The following is a 26,704-nucleotide window of genomic DNA, read 5'->3' on the forward strand; positions in this document are numbered from 1 at the left end:
ACCTCCAGGACCTTGACCCACACCAGCAAGGGGGGCCTAGCTGTGCACCAGTCCTCTTTACTGGGCTGTTCCGTCCTTTGGCTCAAACAGGCATATCACCTCATATGCGAGCTGTTTGCTCAGCTGGCCAGATGCCACCCAGCAAGTACACAACAGCTCAGGGAGAGCCAGGGTCAGCTGATGTCAGCCACTCAGTGTTCTAGGGAAGGCAGCTTCTGGGGGTGAATGGGAGGCTGGTCTTTGACGACTCTCTTTCCATTATGATCGCCAGTACATAACCTTTTGCTGAAATCACAGAGAAAGGAAGAAGGGGGAGGTGGCTGAGGAAGGGAGCAAAGGAAACCCCGAAGATAGAAGTATGTGAAGAGAAGAAAATCGCTGAACTGTCCTGGATGCGGCAATGGTATTTTGACTACAAACAAAATTGAATCACGTCATTGAAAGGGTGCCTTATTCCTCCTCTGTTCACTATGTGCCCCAAGGGAGCCTCCTGGGCAGTGTTTATAAAGGACAAAGTCAGGGACCCAGACATCGTTAGAACTGTCCCAGGGTCTCCAGGACATAGGTTTAACCTGCTACATTCCCAGCCTGCTTGGGAACTGCCTGGCGATATGTACAGATATTGAGATGTCAGTGACTTTCCCATTTTGGGACCCAACCTGGGGTAGCACACAGCCTTGTCTGCTCATGTAAGCTCCCTGTGTCCTGGCCACCCTGACCTCTCCCTGTACCATCCTCACCCAGAGTGCTGCTTCTATGTCCTCAGTATTTACATCTACAGTTTCCAGAAAGTACAGGAGAAACACGGTCCCTCATGAAAGGCATATGCTGCCATTTTTCTCTCTCTCTGCCATCTGGGTCTTGTTTGAGTATAGTCACACCAACTACATTGTTACAAATAATGACACACAATGAAAGATAGGCCTTAGATCTGGCCCGAGCCATGTCACTGTAACCTATTTATTTAGCTATTAACACTCAACCTCAGGCTGAGGCCTGCAGAACACACAAGGTTCGGAGAGAGCTGAGGTTTGCCTCTTGCTTGCATCATAGTTTTCGGTTAGAACAAGGAGTCAGAGGTCTCCAGGTCCTAAGACCAGTTCTTTGTGTACTGGGGGCCTTGCCTTGAGCTCGGCCCCTTCACACTTGGTAAAGGAGCTCTGGAAGTCTGGGTCAGCACAGCTGCCCTGTGTGAGTCTGTTCTTGCTCAGAGCCACGCTCCATGACACTGCCTTGTTCCACAGCAGCTGTGGGCAGCCTCTGAGTGGCGGTGCATGTCCCGCCTTCTCAACCACCTGAGCATCCTGCCCTTCTACACCCACTGTGCCCATGTCGTCCTGGTGCAAAAGCCTCCCATGGCTCACAGTGCACCGTAGTCTGTGACGTGGTTACCAGAGCTGAACAGGGAGGGCACATGGCGCCCCTTTTCAGTGATACTCTTCCACTTCTCTTGTGGCCAGAATACCGTGGCTGTGTCCGGCAGCATTGTCCAGGACAGGTGAGCGGTTTCCATCTCTCGTTTACTGCCACCTTGGGGTTTTCCTTTGCTCCCTCCCTCTGCCTTTCTCTGTGATTTCAGAACATCCTCTTGTTAGGGGCTCAGTCTTTTCCCATAAATCTGACTTGAACTGTAAGCCCTTTGTCTTGAAGCCATTCTTCAGCAATAGGAGGCCAGCTTGAGAGCCTGCTCAGGCAGCCCCACATCTAAGGGCAGTCACAAAAGACCCTGCTTTTGCTCGAGACATACAAATTTCCTTTGCCAAAGGACAGTCCAACCTTTCATGCGCATTTTGCTGGGAGAATCCAAAGTCAGACCTCACCAATGCCCTGTCTTGAACACAGCTGAGTGTTTCTTTTCCTCCTTTGTTTTTGCCTCCCGATTTGCCTACACATATTTTTCATTCACCAGCGAGCCCACTCGGAGCTGAGAAGAAGAGAGCAGCAGGAGCTGTGTGCTTTGTGAACTCGATGGCATGATTGTTTATTTTTAAACTGAAGCATCTTTCCTGCCGCAAAAGCACACATCCATCTTGCTCCTTGGGGTCCAGAGCCCTTGATCTTTTTGGTTGTGTGGTGATGAGCAGCCTGCCCCTCCCCCAGAGCGGGAGCCCTTCTGCCTTTCCTGGGCCTGAGCCTTTCTCTGCCTGTTGTCTCCTCCTCCTCTGGCTCTGGCTCCTTCACTCTCAGGTGCTGACGGCCCTGTGCAGAAGGATGGGGTACATGGAAAGCCCTGTGCTTTTGGGAAAGGGAGGCACAGACAATGGGCTCACCCATGAAACCAGATGCATTGGGTAGAAAGAGCTGTGTCGTGGCCGTGTCCTGTTTCTAGAGATGGCAGTTAAACATGTGCAGGGAATAAAGCAGGTTTTCTGACGGTTTCTTCTCTGTGCTGAGCTTAACTGCGTCTCGCAGTTCTCCTTTCAAAAGCCCGTCTGTTTTTCGCCTGGTTCCCGAGATCATCTTCAATGGTGCCCACTAGCAGGAGTGGGTGTGCTAAATTTGTAGCCGTCTGCTTTCTGCCTGCCTCAGTGGTGGTGTTGGGCCCGCGGGCCCGGAGTTTCTGTGTGCTGTGAAATGTGAGGACTGGGGGGTTCCTGGTCTCCCCTGAAGAACAACAGTAGCAGCAGGTAGTCTGAAGCTGGGCTGCGATGCATTGCCCCCCACTCCAACTTGTTTTGATGAGGTCTGGAAACCATTGATTCTTTCCTGTGACAACAATTTCTGCAGTCTGAGTTTATTTTGTTCTGCTTTTTACATGTGGTATTACCTAATTTGTGAATGCAGTTATTCACACACTTTTCTTTGGATTTTTGAGAGTTAGGAATAGGGGGGCGAAGTACCAGGAGAGATAGTGTCAGCTGAGCTGTCATTATACTCCGTTTTTCTAAGAAAGATTTTGCATACCATGACCTCTCAGGACATTACTTTAGAATTTTAAACTTCTTTTAAGAAAAGGTGTTTGTAACTAAATGTGGCCCAAACTAAAACTGACCCGCTGGCTTTGGGTGGCAGATATTTAACGTACGCCTGGATATGTGTAAATATTGCTAGTTTGAGGATTGTTTATGTGTGGAGAGGTGAAAAAAAAAGCTTAAGAAATGGACAGAAAGGGTTTTCATCCAGATGTATCCTGGTGAGTGTGGGCCCAGTGGGGCTCAGCAAAGAACCTACCTTATCTCTTCTGACAAGGCGGTCCGTTTCCCGAGAAAGCAAACAGCTGGCTTCATGGCAGGTAGCCCTCTGCTCCACATAAAAGCACCTGGCAGCTGTTTTTACATTAGTCTAAATTGACCTTCATAAGTGTAGACCCAGCTGGACTTATTTTTTCATCCTGGTTGATAGGAGGCCAGAAAACCAGAGAAGCAGAAAAGAGTGGATGCATTCTTCTGCTACCTGGAAACTGAATGGAAGAGTTTGTTGAAGGAAGCAGGAAGTTTTTTGCTTTTAATTCCTGCTATCTCTAAGAACTTGGCCACAACTACTATTTAAATACCTAGGGCAGGAAGTGAAAAGGGGTGCGGTTCTCCTGGAAACACGTATGTTCACGCATTAAGTAACTTCTTGTTTGGTAGTCTGCTTCTGTGGTGATAAGTGGGTGACTCCCACATTGGCCTAAGAAACTGAGCTTTGGACTAGAGGTGCTCATGTGTGGGGCATCGATGTCCATCTGTCTTTAAAACGGCCGCTGTGTGTCTGTTGGGAGGAGATAAGGAAGCTGCGCAGGGTTTTGGATGGTCACTTAGTGTTACTTCTCCTATGTGGAGGTGGATAAGAGGGTGTTAGACTTATTTTGTTTTTATTTGTTCCCTCTAATCATACTGACTGTGATTCAGAAGATGCAGGGACACTCCCTCTCAGCACATGTGACTAGTAAAGGTTCCCAGGCGGGAAGGGATGAGCTGATAGTTATAAAACAGATTGGGGAGCTTTCCCTTTTTAATTAAAATTATCATACAGTGAAATGATTTTTTCTTTTGGTGTACAGTTCTACCTATTGATTCTGGTGACAGGGGATGGAAGTCCCATTGCCCTTCCCTTTGTAGTGACAGCCTGCCCCACCCCCTGAGCCCTGATAACCCCTGGATCTTTCCACATGTGGTTACATGTGCTCCCCAGGATAACCTTGATAGGGGAGTATGTCTATTTCCATTTTACAGACTGAAAGACTAAGGCTTGGAATGGTTGACGAGCACATTGTACGAGTAGAACACCGGTGCTGGGATTGGGTGCTGGGTCTCCGGCCCTCAGTGTCCTTTCTTTTCCAGTAGTTGATGGGCAAGGGTTTGCTCTGTAGGGTGCAGTCCCAGCAGAAGCGTTCTCTGTGCTGTTGGGACACGTCCGTCCAACTCCACAGCAGGGGTGTCCGCCTCTTACCGTCACAGCGTCAGAGGTGACTTTTGCTCATCAAACTGCCTTTCTCTACGGAGCTTCAGAATGTCTAGGTTCTTTGGAGCTCTGTGTGCCTGTTCCAAAGGAATCTGAAAATGCTCTTTAACCATGGGGGCAGGTTGATTTTCCAAGCTAGGTTTGTTCTGGATGGCAGATTCAATTATTTGATTTGCCTCTCAGAGGGATTCTGATGCTTGGGAACGGATGACGTGATTTTGGACACTTCCAGTCTTCCCATGATGGCAGGAGTGCAAGGCCACTGTACAATTCACTACTTGCTGCCTCCGTAAGCACTCCGCTCAGAATGCTTCTGTGCGCCATCAGATTTCTTCCCCATGCCCCTCCCCTTTGGAAACCATCAGCTCGTTCTATATATATATTGTCGTTTCTGTTTTGTTTTTTCATTTGTTTTTTTTTTAGGTTCCACATATAGGTGAGATCACACGGTATATGTTCCTTCTGTCTGACTTATTTCACTTAGCATAATCCCTTCTAGGTCCATTCCTGCTGGGGCAAATGGGAAAATTCCATTCTTTTTTATTGTTGAATAATACTCCATTTTATATATGTACCACCTATTCTTGATCCATTCATCTATCGGTGGACACTTAGGTTGTGTCCACACTTAAGCTATTGCAAATGATGCTGCAGTGAACACAGGGATGCATATCCCTCTTTGAGTTCATGTTGTCGGATTTCTCCAGCTAGATCCCTAGAAGTGGAATTGCTGGGTCATAAGGTGGTTCCGTTTTTAATTTTTTGAGGAACCTCCATACTGTTTTCCATAGTGGCTGCACCAGTCTGCAATCCCACCGACAGTGCACGATGGCTCCCTTTTCTCCACAGCCTCACCAGCACTTGTTTGTTGGTGATGGCCATCCTGACAGGTGTGAGGTGATATCTCACTGTGGTTCTTATTTGCATTTCCCTGATCATTAGTGACATTGAGCATCTTTTCATATGTCTGTTGGTCGTCTGTATATCCTCTTTAAGAGAAATATTTATTCAGGTTTTTTTTGGTGTTAAGTTATATGAGTTCCTTATATATTTTAGATATTAACCCATATTGGATGTATCATTTGTGACTATCTTCTCCCATTCAGTAGGTTGACTTTTCATTTTGGTGGTTTTCTTCACTAGGCAGAAACTTTTTGTAGTTTGACATAGTCCCATGTATTTATTTCCATCAGATTTTTAATAGATACTGAGACCAGCACCAAAGAAGCTTGCTCTCATTTCAGAAAAAGGCCCACTCCACAATAAGGGATAAGGAGGGATTCGTTTCATAAGAAAATTTAAAGAGTAAGTTCTATCTAAGCTTGACATTTAGAGTGGCAAATAGGAAAAGGATGGCTCATTTTAGTCACTCATTATTCTTTTATGAGGTGTGTTGGTAGATGAAAGAATGAAACTTCCCTTCATATGACATGGGCATTCTGTGTCACCATGTGTTTCTAAAAGCCCGTTTTGGCTTCTGATGCAATGTCCTACATATAGTACAAAGGATGTGTTTGGAAATGGTTTGTTTGGTGGATGGAATTTTCAGGAAAAAGGCTGACCTGGTTTCCAAAGGGAGAAGACTTTATATTAATGGTACAAGTCAATTCCAACTCCAACAGCAAAATGCGGTCGACTTGCAAATGCATGGAGTAGCCTGTAAAATTGGCCATGGGGGGCTGAGGTTTTTCCATTTGGGGTTGTGGCTTTATTCCAGCCGAAAGCAGTAATTAACCTGTGGTACCAGTTTGGAAGCCAGTTTGGTGATGTGTGTGTCCTCCGAAGTAGTGGTATTTTAATGGTAGCAGATGAGGCATACCAATGAAAGCACAGTTTCTTAGTGGTGGGTGGGTAGTGGCGGGCGGGTGGGGGGACTTGGGTGAGGAAGCACATGAGTTGTGCTCCGCTGGCCTCCCCATCTCAAGTCGTGTCTGTCCTGCGGTGGCACATCCGCTTTTACCAAGACTTCAGGATGTCTTGAATCTCTTTCTCTGCTTCTGCCTGAAAATAGGCTGAGGTTAAGATCACGAAACCTCCGTGGGAGTTAAGTGTTGTCTGAGCGGACACAGATGTGATTGAAGCCCTGTGGGAATACAGGCTCCACACCGAGGGCCAGGCACCTATCCTGGGACAGGGCCTTCCTGTGGCCTCGTATCTGCTTCACCAGTGTGTGCTGGTTCTTGATTCTATGTAACAGTCAACACAGATGAAAAGACGGTTCTAGCAGAGCCAGAAACTGCAGGTGATTTCTGAGAACATGGTGGGGGAGGAGTGGCTCTGGGCCCAGAACACAGATTAGATGACAGAGATATTGTTTCAGTGCAGCATGTTGACAGATTGAGAGGCTGCCTTATCTTTGCAATCAGGTAATCTTTACAGCTTGCACTAATACTCACTGGAAGTGAAGGCAAGGGGACTTCCCCTCTGCTCTCTGCCTTTATACCACAGCAAAGTGCCAAATTCTTGGTGTTTGTGAGAGGTTTACATGAGATGGTGGGGGAGACCATGGTGATGGCAGTCCTAGTTGTTATTTCCAGAATCTCCAGGTTTCTGCACTTAATGTTGGAGGCTGATGGCCAGACAGGGTAGAATATTGTTATTATTGAAAATAATATTACTTTGGTGACTCTAAGTCTCGGCTGAATTGACCATTCAGATTTTTGCAAAAGCATTACCATTACATTTTAAATAGTAATATCATTTGTTTTTTAATAAGCACATTTTTTAAATAGTCACACGCAACTAGGATGCAGGCTGATCACATTGTAATAATGAGAATAATTAATGGTGATAACACCATTTGGAATTTATTTCCTATCATCCCTTCCAAGGGTGCCCTTGAATAAAAGAAATAGGGCTTAATTAATAGTCACAGATATTTCTCCCACGTTTGAATGGAAAGTGTACTAAAGGGATAGTACATACTGTTTTTCAGATATACTAATCACTGTCTCTTAAAATATGTCATATTTGATAAACGTAAAAACCAGAGCATTTTTAAATTATACCTGACATGTTTAGGTTACATGGTTGTTAAGTGTCTGGATTTTTGGTTTGTCACCAAGGCATGGGAAATATTTGGTGACAGGCTGAACGACTCACATAGTCCTGCAAAAGCACAGGCCACGCGTGCTCGGGCCACGGCCACCTTCCAGACACAAACCACAGCAGACTTACTGCCAGGGTGCACACAAAGGCAGCCTCCACGCCCCAGGCCCTGCACCCACCCCTCACTGGAGCAGAGTAAGGGGGACGCTGTCCAGCCCCACTCAGGGGTCCCACACCCACCACTACATTATTGACATATCAGTACATTAATTAAGAAGCCTATTAGTAATGTTAAAAGAGATACTATGTTGGTCTAAATAGATGCTGTTGAAGAATATATAGCATTTGTTTAACGATTAAACGTGTTTCCTTAGGAACTCAGCTAGAACATGAGCCATCCAGGGTAAGTTTATAGTCAAGCACTATGGCAAAAAGAATGTTCCAGACTGAGAGGTGATCTTACATAAAATAACACCTCACAAAAACTGTAGATTAAATGGACACTAATTCCAAATTCGGAGCCTCGTTTTGAAAGATTCTCCCCAGGTGTAGGTACATGGCTACCGCGTTCCAGATGTTGTAAGAGTTCCTCTAGGATATCAGAAGGTGTCGCTTTGCTGTGTGGAATAAGTGACTGTCGTGAGGCAGAGTGTGCCCTCTGAGGAAAGGGCGGAAGGTTGTTTTAACTTGCCGCCTGCAGGAGAAAAGGGTGAGCAGTTTCTTCATGGAATCCAGTGGTTCTCAACTGGATCTCAATTGTCTGGGGATAGTTTATGTTGTCCCTACTGGGATGGGAGGTGTGCTACTGGGACCTACAGAGAGGAGGCAGGATGGCTGTTGAATGTCCTGCAGTGCACGTCCCCACTCGAGACACCTGTCCACAGAGAATCATCTGGAATGTCAGCCAGGCTGCGCCCAAGAAGCCCTGGTGTAGATGGAGAGTCTTAGGAGGAAGCTGCTGGCCATGTGCTCACCTGGGGGAGAGGAAGAGATTGGCTTAAATTATAGCCGAACAAACTGTAATAGGAAGAAGTATTGGCCTTCAAGCCCTCCTCTAGTTCTGGCAGAGTGACCACCATGAAAATCTGAGCCTCTCACTGTTCTGCTTGAAACCTCCCCAAACATCATGGACCAGGCTTACGCCTGCCCCCCACGTCTTATCCCCCATGCACCTGCTCTCCTTCCCCCTCACCAGTGGTGTCCATAGGTTAGATGTCACACCCCAATAGAAATGTGCATTTATTTATCTGTCATGTATATCTATATATCATCTATATCTGTAGCTCTATCAATAGATAGATACACTTATTTATAAATTGTATGCTCTACTGAACTAAGGCTTATTATAAAACAAATTAAACATTTAAAAGCATGACAGATTAAACATTACCAATGATTAAAATATTATTGTTGAAGGTACAGAAAACATTTTTGTACTGACTAAAATTATTAATGTTTCAGATGCTTAGTTTTTAAATGTCTTTAATCTCAATGGCTTCAAGCCATTCCCTACTGTCTCCAGAAACAGTGTGCACTTAGGACCCTGGCAACCGTTAGTGATGATACATGTAAATCCATATTTGAAAAAGACTGAAGGATGCCTTTTAATCTTACGGCTGCCTTGTTGTTGGAGGTAATTAAGTTGCCATGCCTTTGACCTCAGACTTATCTGAAGAAGAGCTCCCACTAGAAGTATCAGCTCATTAACAACCCGTGATTTCTTTGCAAGAATCCCTTCAAATCTGATTCACTGTGTTTAGTTAACACGGTCATCTCATCCATAAATCACGTCACCAGGCACATGTGAGCTGCAGCGCATCACGAGACCCTTCCTCACCAGCACTCACAGAGCCCTTTGCCACGGCCTCATGAGCCCACATATCGAAGATGCTTAGTTTTAAGTCAGTGTAAGGGTAGGCGTATCTCAGTATATACACTCAGTAATTTTTGCTGAGTAAATGAATAAACCAATTACAGACTTTCAGAGCTGAAAAGTTCCCCTGGTCTGGCTTCAGCAATTCGTGAAGGACTTCTGAGTCAGAAGATTCAGCCCTGAGGATGGGGAAGGCTCCCAGACCGACCCGGCAGAGAACCTGGGAGGGACATGGGTCTCTTGGTCTGAAAGCCTTCCAGGAAAGAAGGAGCACAGCCGTGCAGAGTGTGGGTGACCACTGGCCCCTCCCGAATTCCTTCTGGTTACTCTAGGATTGGACTCTTTACTTTCCAAAGCGATGATGAAGAATGACCGTTTTTTACACATAACATAATCTTATTTTGAAAACTTCTTGACTGTTTCTGAGCATCACTTCTGGCCTCGTCGGCACCCAAAGTTGATGTTTTCTGCATTTCTAGGAAGCAGATTTCGTTTCTCATCCCTCACCCCATTTCTCTGGTGGTTGATCTAAAACGTCGGTGAAATGAATACAAAGGAATGTTGGTGACCAGATGAGGCATCTGTCCCAGGAACATTCATTAATTCATAAAAGTCAGGTGAGGGAAGGGAATGCATTTCTACACTAAGCATCAGATTTGCTCGCTGCTGTTCATCTTGCATCCCTCTGACGTCTAGAACAAGCCTTTAAAATTTAGATTCTCGTTCTAAGAACATTCCAAAATGAGTTAATGAGTGTTCTTCAGCTTAGAAAATGTCAGGGAGTGAGATTTATTTATTCAATTGGAATAAAATGTAAATCATTCAGAAAATACGAACTAATGTTGGGAGCTGACTATAATTGGCAACATCAGTGGCCGAATGGCATGTCATGCTCTCGTCTTCATTTAGAAACTGCCGTGTGTTTTTTTTTTTTTTTTTTTATCAGCTTCATCACTGTCTACTGAAGGACAAGATCCAAAGCCATTTCAATGCCGAGATTCCGGATAGAGTTCTATGTCTAGTAGTGATGGACTGAGGTGTTTGACGAACTTGCTGAGAACATGAGAGTCTGGAGGAAACGTAGGAAATGTAAGAAGGGTCAGAGTGAAGAAGTGGGGTGGAGACCCAGCAGAGGAAGGTCTGGGTGTTAGCCATTCCTGGGGTGGGGGGCGGCTGTGAGGGCGCCCCGATTCCTGGGCAGGGGTCCCCGGTGTGCCTCTGGGAGGCACATTAGGACCATAGCGGGAGACATGGTTCAACAGAGACAGGAGAGCCCCAGGGACCGAGACCCAGCTGCGAGCCGTCTCATCCTGTTTAGATAAGGCAGCCGGGGTCCTTGGGCCCTTGGACACTGGACAGAGCAAGAGCCGGTCTCCTGGAGGAAGGCGGCATCCTTCCAGCTTCCAGCTGGCTCCACAGTTGTTCATATTACCAACTAGGACCAAACAAAATGACATTTTGAGGGAAATTCAGATATTTATCTTTCACCAGGTTCCTCTATTCTGTGAATAAAGGGTTTTGGTTTTCTACTGAACTAGACAATTAGCCAGGTGAACTATACAATTAGCTCAGGTCAGTATACTGGCCTGAGCACCTACTGTGAGCCAGGCCCTGTACTGGGCACTAGACGTGCAAACACGGACAAGACCATATGTCCCGCCTCCAGAAACTTCTGTGCCTCCAGAAGCTCTCCAAGGCCTTTCTCTTTCCTGTGCATTCTTAGTGCTTGTCTTATAATGGAATTTTATTAAGTTAATTCACTTAATAACTCCAGAGAGCTGTTTTCCACACCACATACACTGCTCTTCATCTGGGACACTCTGTCTTTCCACGTGAGAAGGCTTTGGTGAGTCAGTGCTGTAGTTTGTATCTCATGGATATTTATTTTGTTGGGTTTCCTAATTCTTGCCAGGAAATGGAAGCTGCATCTACAGAATTGTCTTTGCCTTTGGGACACTTAAGAAATAGAGATGCTTTTCATTAGAAGTGCTGACACCGGCCTGATCGAAAAATAACATCGTGCACAAACAAGCGAAAAGTCCCAAACCTTCAACAGAATAAAATGCAGTGAAATAGAGAACTGATTAAAAACGGAAGACTCATTAGGTGGAGCGTTAGGTCCAGCTTGAAAACACACAACACAAAACGCGTGTGTGGGGGTCCCTGGGGGCAGTAGGCACTTAGGAAAGTGGGGGTCCTGTGTCCCAGCCTTCCTCCCCCGTCCTCCTCGTTCATGGCATTTGTGACTTTGCTGTCTGGGACAGCGTGGGTGACGGAAGAAAGCTCTTCCATACTCGAGAAGATATGAAAGCATCTCCTGTGCTGTGAAGTGTTTCCTTAGGCACGGACTGCAGTTGCCCGCCATCCACCACTTCATAAGTGTCTGGGCACCAGCGTGGGTGGCGGGACGGTGATGATCATCTTTGGGAGCCTCCACGGGTGGGCGATGAGCTCAGGCCTGTGAGGTTATTATCTGATTCTCTGCTCTGCTCGAGGTTGGAATTATGACCTTCAGCTTCTTCTCCTGGCTGTGCCATTAATTAACGAGGAAAAACAGTAAGTGAGATGTTTGTGGACAGGAAACGAGAGTGAGAAGGAAGGGCTTTATGTCTGGATCTGGCACACTTGGCGTGAGGGCAGGCACGAGTGTTCAGCTGTCTTGTCCTGACGCATAGACCAGCTGTGACGCTGGGCACGTCGTGCCCTTTGGCCCCCAGTCCAGGCTGTGAGCCCCCCCTCCCCCCAGCTGGCAGCACCTGATCCTGCTGTAGATTGGAGGCCTGGAGGGCTGTGTCTATGCCGGCTTCACCCTTTCTGCTGCATTTCCATCGGTTAATTAACTTGGATGTTGGGTTGCCTGCTTTGAGGCTGGGCCAGCCCGCTCAGCTCATGGCAGGAACTTGTGCGTTGGTCCGACAATGAGTGGGCCTGCAGGTCTGCCGAGAGCCCGTCGCAGCCTTGACATTTCACATCACCATAATGAAAAGCCTTCCTAAAATAAATGCCGCCTGGGTAATGTCTAATATATTCTGTGTGGAGGATGGAAAATGCAGTCGCAGGCACAGCCCCGCCTCAGCCAGCCTGTTTGTCACAGTGACAGCACAGCCTATCGTGAGCTCAGGAATTTTCTGGCCTAGAAAAGATTGCAGTAAACACCATAAATATCCAGGGAAGCACATTGCAAGGTACATTTCATTCATCCAGTTGCATGAAAGCCATTAGGTCCCTTTAATTTGTGATCACTTCTGTGCTTCTACTGTTTGCTGACAGACCCGCCATGAAAACAGGGGTGCTAGGTAACCTGTGACACCGGGAGAGCTAAACTGAGCCGGACGTGGGGCTGTGCTCACCTTCTTCCCACCAGAGGGAAAGGAGAAGAGGCTGAAAATCCTTTCTCCTTTGGAGACGTTCGTTTAAAGGAGGGAAGCGCAGAGGCTCAGCAAGGACCCAGTTTCTCCTTTGAAAGTCACCAGGAGGGTGGGCCCTGGGGTTGCGGGCCTGCACCGGCAGTGTCTGCTGTGCCACTGGCGACGTCTGTCTGATGTCCGGGAGCGCTCGGGGGACAAGGCCTTCTGACATGTGTGGACGGGTGATGCTCATGGTCCTTACCACTGTTCATAGTCACAGGGACCACTTCCCAAAGGACGCCACCTGACTTAGAGAGTGGCAGGCACTGCGTCGTCCCATGACAGGGAGGTCACTCACATCGCTGTGCCTCGGTCTCCTCGTCTGCGAGGGGTGGCTGTGCTGAGGCTTTGTTCAGATTGTTTCCGTTTGTTGTGTGGGAGTGGCATCCTGGCTCCCAGTGCCCACGTGTCTGCTCCTGAGGCCGCAGGTCCCACACGAGAAGAAGCCCTAGAGCCCTGGGACTTCGGGGGAAGCTGCACTCTGTGACATGGCCACGTAGTGTGGACCAGGTGGGTAGAGCCTGCTGGCTCATGGGGTGGAGATGACCAGGTGGCGGGGTGGCTCTGACCCCCACAGTGGGTCTTGGCTGTCTGCAGAGCCCCCCATCTGGAGAGCTGTATTGGAACGTTGCCTGTTTAGTTCTGTCACAGAGCCACAAATATTGCCTGTAAGAGCTGCGCTCCAATAGTCGGCCTCCACTGCACGTGCAGGCGCCTCCAGTCCTCAGACCTGCGTGCAGTGTGGGCTGTCATCTGTCCTGGGAACCTCCTGGTTTTATGAAGGAGAAGCCTCATGCGTGTCTGTTCTCCCCTGGCCGCTCTCCCCATGACACGGTTCTCCAAGCTGCGTCAGCATCCCTGGGGTCGTGTAGAATTTGTAGAAAGGTGACAGCAGGGACAGGGCCTGGACTACAGGTGTCCCTGTCATTTGTCATGAATGCAGATCTCACTAAGCAGCAGGCAGGCACACAGAGGGCCCGATGGGCCCCTGCTTGTTCCACGGCCGAAGCCGTCTTGGGTTCGCATCAGCGTTTCTTTGTTCCCGCAAGGCTTTCATTCTCCTTTATGTTCATGGCTAATTTGCGACCGAGGCTTTCTGGGGACTGAAGGACCGATCGATGGCCGGCGGACCAAGCTGGCCATTCTCTTATCTGCCTGCAGATAAACGTGGGCCACGTAAAGCTAAAGCAACACAGGGCCAAACGGAGCCTGAGGGTGCAGTGGAGCTGAAAGACCAGGAGCCCTCAGGTGGACCTGGCTCCCTGCTCACGCACCCCCCTGGGGCTGAGTGCCACTATGCTCATGTTCGGTCCCCAAGCCTCACATCGTGGTGGGGTGACTGGCGAGGGTGCGGGGGGCCCTAGCCCTCTTGGTGGGTGTGGAGTCACCTCAGCCTCTTACAAGGAGATTGGCCGTATCCATCACATTTGCACAGCTCTGTGACCTGAAATTCCACGTCTACAGCTGCCTGCACACACGGCCAAAGATGTTTGCACACCGTGTTCACTGCTGCATTATCTTTTGTGAGAATCCTAGAAACGACTTACTTTTTCCTGATGGGAGGCTGGTTGATGCATTGTCGTCTGCATCCCATGGACTCCGGCAGCTGTTGAAGATGAGGCGGGACAAACGTGCCCTTTCCTCACGTTGTTGTGTTCAGTCCTCACAGGCCCTGTGACGTAGGAACTGTTAGGATGTGTGTTCCATGGACACACTCAGGCCCTGTGGCTTCAGGGCTCAAGTTCTTAACCACCGTAATAAATACCAGGTATAAAGAATGGCCCTATGGGCAGGTTTTAAACATATATACATATATTCTGTAAGTAGAAAGGAGCATTCCTTAGAAAATAGGACTCTTAGCAAAGAGCTCACATCTTTTCAAAGTTTGTTAAAGCATAAGAGGAAGGAAGGTGAGACGGCCTGGAGTCCCTGGGCATCTCGGGCCCCTCCTCTCCCGTCAGGCACACTTGGCCCTGTCTCAGGCCAGGGTTCCCAGAAGGGATGTAGGCCCGAGCTGCCGAGGTCCCCAAACCTTGGAGGCAGGAATGCACATCCCGCATGCCTGTGTGAGCTGCCAGGAGCAGCTGAATGCCCTGTGATTAGCTCCATTTGGGAGAAGTATTCGTTGTAATCAACTCGCATTTCCAAGGTTTTATAGCCCAGTTGTTTTCCAGCTTGCGCCAGCTGGGTGCTGGCACCGCTTCACCCGAACTTCAGGCTATGAACATCACCGCCAATTTGCAAACTGCTGTGTGAATAAGACTTGCGGTTTGTTATGCTTTTGCTTCTTCCTGACGTGCTGTGGGTCCGTTCCATTCCATCCTTCCTGTGTTGAACTTCAAGCAAAGGACATTGGTGAATATCTAATGCTGGACGATCAGTGGTGATGCCACTCCTCCCTCCACCACCCCAGGGCTTTAGCTGCGAGTCTGCCTTCCTGCTTTGGTGGCGAGGGTTTCAGTTCTCAGGTCACCCCATGCTGGTGGGTGACATCTTTGCCTGCACGAGGCAGCGGGGTCTCCCAGTGTGTGAGGGTTGGGCTGTGGTGGACGATGCCTCTGCAGCCAGGAGGCCATGCCCTGTCCAGGGAGCATTTGCTATGGGAAGTACTGAGCTCCCCGCCTCTGCCCCCTGCGGGTGCTGGGGGGTCAGGAGACAGGCCGTGGACTTGGTAGAAAGAAGCCTTTTCACGGCTTCAGGTCGCTGTTCAGTTAATGCACTTCTGCCCACATGTGAGAGCTTGGGCTGGGTCCCCTTGTGTTTTGGCACAGGCCCCGGTGGTATTCGTCACGTCATCGATCCTGAGTTGCCTGCTGCAGGCTTCCCAGCTCTGTGTAAGCGTGAGGCTGGTGGTACAACAGAAGACGCGCTTCATGAATTATTGAGGCCAGTGGTGATTGAAGAGCTTCCCTCTCGCGGGTGTTACTCAGCTCGTGCTTCTTCCTCAGGCTCCTGAGCGAGTCTGCAGGGCGTCTGACCATCGACGTGCGGATTGGCCACTGCTCTTAAGTGCTAAATGGACTATTAATAATAGGGAACTTGAACTTAATGCCGACTTGATTTGTGGGAGGCGGAGGGGCATCTTAGCGCAGACAGGCCCTGGGTGTAACTGCATTCACTTGACTTTTATCTGCTGCTGTTGTCTGTTGTCATGATTTCATGCTCCCGTCTCAGGCAAAGGGAAGATGGAGGTGAGGCTGTATGCCCCTCTCCCCAGCTCGGAAGACTTGTCCTGGAGGTCACGAGAGCTCGGAGGACACCTGTCCACTAGCCTCTGCTGACCACTTGGCACCAGGGAGGGCGGGGTCTGCAGTCAGAGGTGTCGTCCCTGTGGAAATGCGTCTAGAGACTTCCATCTCAGCTCCTGTCTGGTGATCACGCCCAAACTGGAGTTCCAGCGCACGGCCTGCCGGAAGCCAGTGTGGTTTCAGGAGCAGCTTGCCTGCCCCAGGGCTGTCGCCCGTGGAAGCGGCTTGTCTTACACAGGGATCCTCAAACCAACCTGTGACTGAGTCAGGGGTTGGAGGGGCGTGTTCAAATGCAGTTTCGGATTCAGTTTTGGACTCTCGGTTCTGCATTTCTGGAGCCACACTCCGAAAGCAGGGTCTGAATCAGCGTGAAGCTGATGGGACTGAGCAGTAACCACCCCGTCGAGGGTCAGGAAAACGTTTCGGCTTTTGCTGCAAAAGAAACAAATGAAATAGTACCAAAAGCTGCTGGTGTGTGTGTAAGACCTTTCAGTCTTTTCTTTACAAAGTTTCTTATATTCAAAGAAAACGTAGACACTGGAGGCTGCCCAGAGGCCGCAGAAGCAGCTGTCTCTCTGTGTTCCAGAAGAGGGGCTGAGCTGCCCCCCCCCCCCCCGGGCGCTGTCAGATGGTTTCCCCAGGTCCTCATCTCTCAGATCTGAGGTGATTTGCTTTTGTACAGCAATGGGTGTTGCAAAATTGGTAATTTTGGAAAATACCCTAAATATTAATCAGAATTGTTGGGGTTGTTACTTCTAGAACCATTGAAAAGTTCTGGCTTCCAGGAACTATGGGAAGAGTTTAACAAATGACCTGAGCCACTCAGTCTTTCTGAATTTTTGAGACTTACTGACTTGGTTGAGTTTGCAAGGGTGGGGAGTTTAGTGAACCGAGACCCCAGGACTCCCAGCCCCCAGACCTGGCCCTTCACCACCAGCTGCCACATGAATGAGCGACCGTCTGATGAGGAGGGACCACAGACACCAAGCAAATGATGCCCAGTCACACGCCCATGCGGGCAGGGTTTCTCTTCCGTGCAGACGTGGTGCTGTGGGAGCTCCTTGACCTATAGGAGAGCGCAGACCTCAGGGCAGCTGGCGTCTCCAGAACATGCAAGTGAAGTTTTACATTTACATTCAGCTTTTGGCAAATCAGTTTGTTTTTGGCTCTAACTTCAGGGATGGCACAGCTTGTGCCTGTCGCTTTCTGTTCTTGAAGGGCTGTGTCCTCTTCCGCTGAGTAGGGTAGGTTTCTTCATCTGAAAGCAAAGTGAGTGACCTTACCTACATCCCAAGGTCACTCTAAGGGTTAGACAGGATGCCACCCCAAGTGAGCAGTAAACAAGGTCCGCCGCCTGTTTGTTCAGCTCTTGGAGAGTTCGCTGTTATTTGGTCCTCAATAAATATCAGTTGCACTTTCACATAGCAATTAATTCTTAGAAACCCCTCATTTTGTCCCCTGGCTGGGTTAAAACATTTACTTACTAAGCTGAGTGTCACACACACCATCAGAAACCGTACGCTGTGAAAGTTAACCTGCCCACTCTGGGCTGCAGCTGTGCTTCAGGCTCTGGGTGCCTGAAAGCCTCGATGGAGACCCCAGGCACGCGTGCCAGCCTCGCCCGTGGGGCCTGCTGGATGGCGTTTGCTGCAGGGACACCCTCCAGAGACCATGTGCCACAGGCTGTGCCTTGGTCTCAGCATCTAGACAAGAAGGACTGAGCTGAATGATCAACTGTGTCAGCTTTGGGTCTGAGCAGTGTCGGCGCCTGGATGGAAGGGGACTGTCTCATCGGAGAGTTGGAGGAGGGGCTCACCAGGCTGACCGTGGGTGACTGGGCCTCAGCAAGAGAACAGACCAATGAGATTTCATGTTGCAAAACGTGGGGACGGCAGCCCGGGCCTGTGTGCTCTCCTCGGTGAGCCGATGCCAGGTTGGCACAGCTCTGGAATGCTGGCGCAGGCGGTCCAGAGAGCACCCTGATTGAGGGGCTTCACAGGTAATTAGTGGACTTCGAAAGCTACAGACTCAGAGAAGTAAATGTGGAAAGCTGTGCAGGGATAGTCCACACGGTGGTGATGGTTTTCAGGTGTCTGGACACAGAACTGGAACTCAGGAGCCACACAGGGCCCAGTGTGTAAAGTGAAGGCCGTTAATTGGATGAGATGAGTCAGGCCAGTTACTGAATGGCAGCTGAGGTGACATCACTGCCCCACACCGAGTCGGGTGTGTGCTCTGCCCACCTCTCCGTAGCCGTGCTGGAGCAGGCGCCTTCTGAAGGGGCTGTTTCCCTGGGGGCGTGAGTGAGCCCTGAACTGCTACGTGGGAGGCCGTGGTCACCTAGGAGGCGGGGATCCTGTGGTGCCTCTTTCCACAAGTGAGCAAACAGCAGCCCCGAGAGGTGGGCAGGGTGTGGCAAGGGGGGTCTCAGGTAGTCTGGGGCTCCTGCAGCTGCCCGGGCACGTTAATTCCACTTGGTTTGTGTCCTGCACCATTGAAGAGCTGGTGCCAGCCTGTGGATGGGGTGGGTGCAGAGCAGGGTCCCTGGATCCCCTGCCAGCCAGACCCTCTGCCACTGCAGGCGCTGTTTCTGCAGACTGGCAGGGCTTTCAGTGACATGGACCCCGGTCTTCCTACCTTCTTTCTGAGTCCTGTTCCCCATGGAAGGCGGTGACTTTTTAGGGTCCTTTTGTGTGTCGAGGCCGACACAACACACTCGGCAGAATGTCACTGTGGTCCCTGCAGGTGGTGTGTGAGCCGCGCCTGAGGACTCCTGCAGGGTGGCTTGTGTGCCGGGGGCAGCCGAGCTGAGTACTGTTTGGTGCCTTCAGTGCCCGTGAAAGCTGTTCCAGCCCCTTTATTTTACAGATGAGCAAACAGGGACCTGGGGCTCACTGGCAAGTCCGAGGTCACCAGCTGACCAGGGGCAGAAGCCATTCTGACGCCTAGCTGGTGCGGTCACCGTGCAACTTGTCTACCTAACCAGGACGCTCCTGGGAGCGAAGGAGGTGCTAATATGATCACCCCAGGCCTGAATAGGGGCTGAGCTGAGCCTCGGGAGGTGCAGGGCCCCACGCACCAGCCCCATGCCACTCAGTGGGCATGGCAGCTTCCCTGCAGACCCTTGGGAAGGAGGGCATCCCTCAGACACCAGGAGTCCCTGCAAAGCCGTGAGGACAGTGAGTTAAAGCGTGAGAGAAGCCAACAGACCAGGTGATGGGCAAACACGAAGTTTCAGGGACGGGTCCCACGGTTTTGTTCTCTTTGCTCTAAGACCGCATCTGTTAACACGGCTTCCAAGAATCTGTTGTTTTCTGTAGCCTTTCCTTACAAGACGAACAGCACCCCAGGACAAAGCCCACAGAAGCACAGCACCAGCAGAAGCCACACAGGCCCAGAGGCCTGGCCACACTTGCTGAGGTTGGGGCTGTCACTGCGGACAAGCTGGCCACTTCCAGCAGCCTGGGCAGGAACAGCTTACCAGAAAGAAAGGTGCTGTTCTTCTGGAAATGCCTTCTTGGTCATGGGCTTGCTAGAGTGCCTCTGGGAGGTCTGGTGCATTCACGGCCTGGCCTGCTGCTCTGAGCTGCCTGCTGAGGGGGACCCGCCTGGGGGGAGGGGGGCAGAGCAGAGCGTGGGGAGGCGGGAGCAGGGCCAAGGTCTCTGCTTCTCAGCTGATACAAGACCAGTTGCATCCCATCACAGGCTTTTAGGAAGGGAATAAAACCAGCGACTATCTCTGAGACACCCACATGTATGGCACCCACTCCTGTATTCTGAGCATGCTGGGTGTCAAGGACAGCAGGAGCAGTCCCTACCTTCAGGGAACCCAATTTTCCTAACCCTGCTGGGTTTTCTTGTCCTGCCTCTTGCCCTAAATTCTCCCCTCGCAGAGTCAGGGGCTGCCCTGTCCCTCCCTGTACCCTCTGGCCTCTGGCTGCTGGGGAGGAGCCCACTTGCATTGGCTCCTGATAACCCCCGACTTCGCTGTGGCCCAGGGACTTGGTGTAGGGTGGCCGGGCTCCTCCAGCTGAGTCAGACGGTCCTTACCCAGCAGCATGTTTCTGGATCATCCGGACTTTATTTCCTGCAGGTGAAGGGGGTGTTGGTTTACCTAAGGGGTGTGCTCCGTTTCAGGCTCCGAAGCAGCTGATATTAGGGGTGCTGCGTCCGCCTCCCCTGAGTGAGGGAGGCGGCAGTGTCCACAGCGTGGAGTAGACAGGAGGTGCTGTCAGAATCTCCCGCAGAGACAGAGCTGTTTGGGCAGCTGGCAGCTTCCTCAGGATGGCGTTGAAGCCTCAGTGGCCAAGCTGGATGGGGTGGGTTCTGGGGTCTGGGTCACCTGGTGCCGGTGCCCCAGTGGTGGCAGTGGTGGCCCCTGGGGTGCAGAGGGCCCCCGGAGCGGGGAGTGGCCTGAGTCGAGCTGTAATGAGGACAGCCTCCTGGAGCTGAGGGACCAGGAGCAGGTGCTTAATTTTGTTCATGTTTAATCACAACCGTGTATCCGCATTCTTGTCGGAGTCCCCTGATAGCCTGTGGGCTCCGACTGGTTTGGGTGAACAGCCGCGGGCTTTCCTCCACGCCTGTGCAGCGAGCTCCCGATGCGGACTGGAAGTGGCTGCCTGGCTCCTAGGGTCTGATTTGGCCGGTGCTGTCGTTGTCCCTGATAAAGGCTCCCGTTTGGGGCCCCCTGCGTGTCTTCCCTTGGCGTCTATAGCTCTGTGGCCCTTGCGTCATTTTCGGGGAATTGGATCCACAGAGAGGACTGTCCTGCGGGCGGAGGAGCGTGTTCCTTGGTGTGTCTGCCGCGTGCGTGGACGGGAAGGCCCACTGCAGGGCCGAGCCTGCGCGGGTGGCCCCAGGTTGCTTTGGCCTCCGCTGCGTGGCGCCCATGACACTCAGTGCCCTCCTCCGCTGTCCCACTTGGCACGGGGTCTGGCTGACCTCTCGGACGGTTGAACTGGACGGGTTCTCAGCCCATGTCAGGGACCCATTCGCAGATCATGGAAGAGACTCTGAGGGGCTCTGGCCTCCCAGAAAAGTAAGCAAAAATAAGTCAATACCAAGAAATAAGGAAGTGAGTGCGGTGGGATAACCTTCCTGTGTTGGTGGTCAAGAGGGATGGAAAGGCCCTTGGGGACGGGGACCCCAGGCATGATGGTGGCACTGTGATTTCCAGGGGCTGCTCAGCTGCGTGCCCGTGGCATCTGCTCTGGATTCTGCCAGCCGTGGCCTCGTCTGGTCTACCTTCCTGCCCAGCCAGTTACCACTGTCCTCACCCCCAAATGCCCACGCCCACTGTGGGCACAGCCTGGGGAGTGTCGAGTGATGATGGCAGCCCCAGAGTGAGAAGACACACGTGAGCCCTCCTGGCTGCTGGCGCTGGAGCAGCTGGACCTCTGGATGGGGCTGCGGGCTGAGGCTTCTGTCCAAGGTCATTGCTGCCAGTCTCCTCCTCTCTGATCGTCTGAGCACCGCAGAGATAATTCATTTATCATTACCCAGGAGACAGGCTGCCTCTGTCCAGTGACTGCCTGCTTTCAGAGAGTGACACAGGGCAGCTAGCTGGACGCACCTCCAAAGGCATATACATGCTGCCAGCCGTGATTTATTAAAAGGTCAAAGCTCCTGCCACAGGGACCTCCCAGCTCTGGGGCAGGTAGAAATCTCCAGATCCTAGAAAGTTCTCTTTACGTTCTATTAAAGCCGACTCCTCTGTACCTTTCACCCCAGAGGGTGAATTAAATGACCGAGACTCCTTGTTGCCTTCTCTCCCCTTGGAGGACACAGCTTCCTTTCTTGTCACTGGCTCCTTTGGCTTCTTAAATTCCCCTTAAAACATGAGGCAGGTTGGACATGAGTCTCCAAATGCGTTGTTGTCCGGTTTGTAGGAGGGACTCTTACGGGGTTAGGGTGAGGAGCTCTGGGGGTCGCTCTCTCGAGATCTACTGGACACTAAGAGAGGACCTGGGATTCCTAGAGGAGCGAGAGGGTGACGTGCCCCTTTTTAATTCTAGTTCTGAGTCATTTCCTCACACATGAAATGGGAATGCAGCGCCTACCCTATCGGGCTGGAAGCGTGAGTACAGTGAGATAATGTGAGCACATTGCATCCTGAAGGCATTCACTGGGCCGAAATGGTCCCGGGCAAACCACTCAGCCTGCTAGTCAGCTCGGGGCAGTGGCTGGCTGCTCAAGGCCAGACAGTTTGACAACAACTGGGAGTGCAAAGATTCTAATTACAATGTAAACGCTTTGCTAACAGAGGTAACACCGTTATGCCTTAATAGTAACGTGAGCACTGAGCTTCCTGGCAGCCAAAGCAAGAAGAAAAACTCATCAGGTCACATAATGTATATTAGCTGATGAAAGGAAGCATTGCAGAGAAAGTGGACATGCCCTGTTTGGGCAAAGGTCCTGGGCATGTGAAAAAGAATTCACTGGACTGTCCTCCAGTCAGGACTGGCCCTGTGGGGACGTGTGCCCACCTGTGCCAGGAAGGACAAACAGGGAGGATGTAGAGGGTGAGGTCTAGCCTCAGGGTCCTGCCCCTTCAAACAGTGGTGCCAGCTCACCTGGTTCAGGTGTGTGTGTGAGGCTCCCCCATGTGTGGTCTGCAGCTTTTTCAAAAAGTTACTGCTAACTGACACCTGTAACATTCGAGAATCTTAAAGGAGATGGGGATACGACAGCAGCTCCGGACAGCAGAGGATCACTGGCTGCTCTCTCCACTGCGGCTCTTTGTCTCCCCACTTCAGGGCTCTCATGTCGCCGTCTACATCTCCTCGTTAGCTGGTTCAAAGGGTCCGTAAGCAGTCCTGTGGATGGTAGTTTGGGGCGGCACTAATCCGGGCCTCACACAAGTGTATCTGGGATGGAAAAGTGGTCCTGTCAGTCCTGGGAAGGGTGTAGAAAAGAGAAATGACGCCATCGCGTCTGACTTGATAGCACGGTTTGTGTGAGGAATGAGAGAGTTTGATGGACTTGTATTCTGACAGATTGTTCTGGTGACATGCGATGAGGACGTAGCCAGTGGCTGCGCTCCTGCCCCTCCCTGGACCATGTGGGCTCCAGCTGAGCTTTGACTTAGTGCTGGCGTGAGCCCACAGGCTGGTGATGGAACCAAATGCATCCCCGCTCTTCATGCCTTCCGGAAGAATCCTCTTGGCGAGGTCCCTGCCATGTGATGAAATCCAGGCAGGAAGCAGGTTGGTTTGTTCCACAGAAGCCAGCAGACTAGGTGGTTTTCATACACTGTTACTTGTCTGACTGCCCCTCGATGTTATTCAGCTGGATAGAGGGTTAAGTACTGAGCACGCCTTGTGTCGGTCCTCCTGTCCGTCCCAGGGTGCTCGCTGTCTTGGGAGGGAGGGGAGAGCAGGCGTTGAGAAGCACATTGCATGCCCACCATGGGTCTCCTCCCAGCCAGTGCCCCTCAGAGCTCAGGGACTGCAACAGTGTGTTTTTTAACCACGGTGTGGTGTGGCTCTTCCATTTATAGAGGCTTCTGGAATCCACAGCACAGCCCTGCTGTACAGACAGGCCCTACAGGTGCAGACTGGTTATCATCATGTGTCAGCATTGGGTACAGCGTAGTTTCACAGGTTTCCATCCTTAATACTTGACAAACTGAGGAAAAACTTAATCTCAGAAGAAGAAAGGTTTGCAGGATTTCTGACAGAATGAGATCGTTGCGTTGAGCACGCAACGGAGAGCAGTGGCTGCTCTTCCTGTCAGCTCACTGGAAACTGCTGTGGGCAGAGCCGTCTTTGGGCTTCCGTTTATTCTCGCCCATGGTGACACATGGCACAGCGAGACTACCTGCCCCACTGATATGTGCATAGCTTTTTGATGTCCCAGGTAAGAGTGAGAAACCAATAAGAAATGCAAAAATAAGGGTGCTGGTTTCTTGGAATCGATGAAAAATCTAGGAAACCTATCCAGTTTTATTTTTTTCAAGAACGTGACTAAAGCTTTTTGTCTCTTATTCTTTCTTAGGGATCTTATTTGATAACTATGTATAAATGTTAGCAATTGCATATTGATTGGTAGTTCGTAAATGAATGCTTGTAATAAAGCAGTGTTTGTGGTCTAAAGAAGGTTGGCTGGGTTTGCTTCATAAATTGATTTGACCAGCCATAGCTTAGCGACAGTTCTGTTCCCAAACGCATCCATGTGTGTGCCATGCACACAGTGGGACTTTCCTGTTTTTTTCTGTTTCTCTGATGTTGGCTGCCCCTCACCTTCCACACTCTCTCTTTGTAGGCCCACTGCAGCCCCTTTCTGATGCGCAGTTGTGGCAAGCTTTACCAAGCATTGTGATTCTCTTCTATTCCCTTAGCTAAGCCTTAAAAGAATTAACTAACATTCACGACTTGGTAGAATTATAGCCAGATTTAGCAAAGAGCTTGGGAAATGGCAGCCAGATGGCTCTGGAATCTGGATATTCACTCCTAGGAACCGAAGCAGGTTTTCTGTCGTGACGATGTTCCATGTATGTGCGTGCTCACCTTGCTGGGCCGGATGCCGCGGTTAGAGAAGTGACAGCGGGAAGCCGACAGGAGAGGGCGCGCCAGCAGTGGCGGTGTCTGGGGCAGCACTGAGCAGGTGTCCTGGGGAATAGCTGTTGCTTTATTGGCATCTGACTTGAACTTTAGAAAACAAGTTACTGTGCAGGTCAGAGCCAGTGGGCTGCCTGCCTTTGCAGCTCAGAGTTCTCAGAACGATGACAACATCGGCGACTGCTCTCTGCAGAAGACTTCAGCTAGCTCAGCATGACAGAAGGCCCTAGAGAGGCCAGGTAATGTCACTTGGACATTTCTAACAACAATTTTACCCTGTGTCTTCAAAAGGAGAGGCAAAGAAACTGGTTTATGAAGCACCTGGAGTGCGAGGAGCTCTGAAGCATATTTACATAGGTGTTTTGTGGCCATAGGATCAGGGTCAGATCTGGGTTAGAATCCCAGCACTAATTACTGCTGTGCGGCCTCAGACAGATTACTTAACCTGTCTGAGCCTCAGTGTCCTCATCTGTAAAATGGGGATTTCTATCTTGCAGGTTGTGAGGATTAAATAAGGTCATTTATGGAGAGCACCTTTGTGGTTGGAACTCTGTGAATATTGATAAATGGGACATATTATCACCAGATGTCAGGTGACCAGACTGTAGGTGTGACACCATGAAGAGATGTGGGCCCAGGACACTTACCTGGTTTTTCAAAATTGAAGGACAAACTCATGGGATTTAAGGGATGATGAGGCAGGTAGGTCTTTACACCCTTAGTGCACCTGGTAGGAAGAGACCTGGGTGACCACATCACTGCCCCAAAGTCCCAGAGCTCGGGGACTACCTCTGTCCTAGGTGAGGGAAAGTGATACCCCAGTTGTCCCCGAGCTGTTCTGAGGGTGTTTGTGTTGGGGTGTGGGGACAAGGGAGCCCTCCTCAGAAATCCCACCTTACCGTGGCACAGGCCCCTGTTACCCCGGCGAAGGAGGGCACACACAGCTGGCTTCTCATTGCCCACTGACGCCCACTCTGCACACCTGACCCACGTCACAGACTCGCAGGCAGGGCTCGGCTCCATGCAGCATCTGACAACAGGGAGCCAGCTGCCTGTCATCCCAGCTCCAGGGGAACGTGGCTCCCTCCCGTCAGAGCCCAGGCCGGCCGGTTCTGTTTCCGGGTGGTGTCAGTGTCTTAGGCCTAGACGGCCCTCCACAGGGAGCCAGCAGGTGACACTGAGGGTACCCCAAGCCTGTGAGCTCTGTGCTGCAGCGTGAAGGACCGGCAAGCAAACATACGGAAGATAGGCGCCAGGCCAGCTGGGACAAGGCGACCCTGCAGCCTCAGTGGGCGTTTCGACCCCGGAGGGGACCAAGGGGCCGTCAGTGCAGCAGTCACACCGTGCCTCGTTCCAAGCATGCCAAGCTTAAATCTGGATCTTACTCAGCTGATGGCTCAGCAGCAACCTTTCCCAGGTGCTTGGAGCCAATGATGCAGATAGAGATGAGCTCTGCATGGACAGACAGCTGGCTCTGCCCTGACCCGGAACTAAAGGAGTCGCTCTCATCCCAGCCCAACCATCACATTCCGTGCTCAGGTCACCCCTCCCAGGTGCGTTCTCTTCCTGGAGCTTGGAGCCCAGTCCATACCCGGGGCCCCCGGCAGACATGAGCTCTCTGGGACGCACTCTGGGGCCTGCTGTTGAGACCGCGTGGGGAGATGGGATCGGGCGCGTGGGCCAGGTTCAGTGTTCTGACACGGAGAGGGAACTGCTCTCATTAATTTCCCTGCAGAAATAAAACACTTGCTTTTAAAGTAGCAACCCCAAGGATATTTAAAAGTCAAGCAGCAGTAACCTTGCCAATTTTGGGGGTAAATCTTTGTTGATTAAGTGCACACAACCAATATATCTATTACTTGTGGTTAAAGGCACTTAAAATGTGAATAAGATAGTGAATCTACACCTTGGTGCATTTGAATATAAATTTCAAAAGATTCTCAGGCTCATTTGAATTCATAGTCATATTTTTAGATGAAATTTGGAGAAGTCGTTCACGGGGAATGTTACTTGTTCGTTCCCAGCGCAGCTTCGCAGTGTCTGCCTGGGAAATGAGAGGTTGTATCCGGAGCACCATTGTCCTGAATCTGTATTTTAGTTCCCTCAGCGCTTTGAGGGTGGAAGTGTGCTCATCCCCCAGCTGTGTGAGCAGAGACTGACCTGCGGGGCCTCAGGGTCCGC

At 50.7% G+C, this 26,704-nt stretch overlaps 1 protein-coding gene across 2 annotated transcripts in view; it reads left to right on the forward strand.

Annotated features, from left to right (window-relative positions):
* PTPRN2 (protein tyrosine phosphatase receptor type N2) overlaps nt 1-26,704 on the forward strand; it is a 419,388-nt gene that overhangs the window by 2,184 nt on the left and 390,500 nt on the right. The window lies entirely within an intron of this gene.

Source organism: Rhinolophus sinicus, linkage group LG11, assembly GCF_036562045.2.
Source record: "Rhinolophus sinicus isolate RSC01 linkage group LG11, ASM3656204v1, whole genome shotgun sequence".
In the NCBI taxonomy this organism is placed as follows: domain Eukaryota; kingdom Metazoa; phylum Chordata; class Mammalia; order Chiroptera; family Rhinolophidae; genus Rhinolophus; species Rhinolophus sinicus.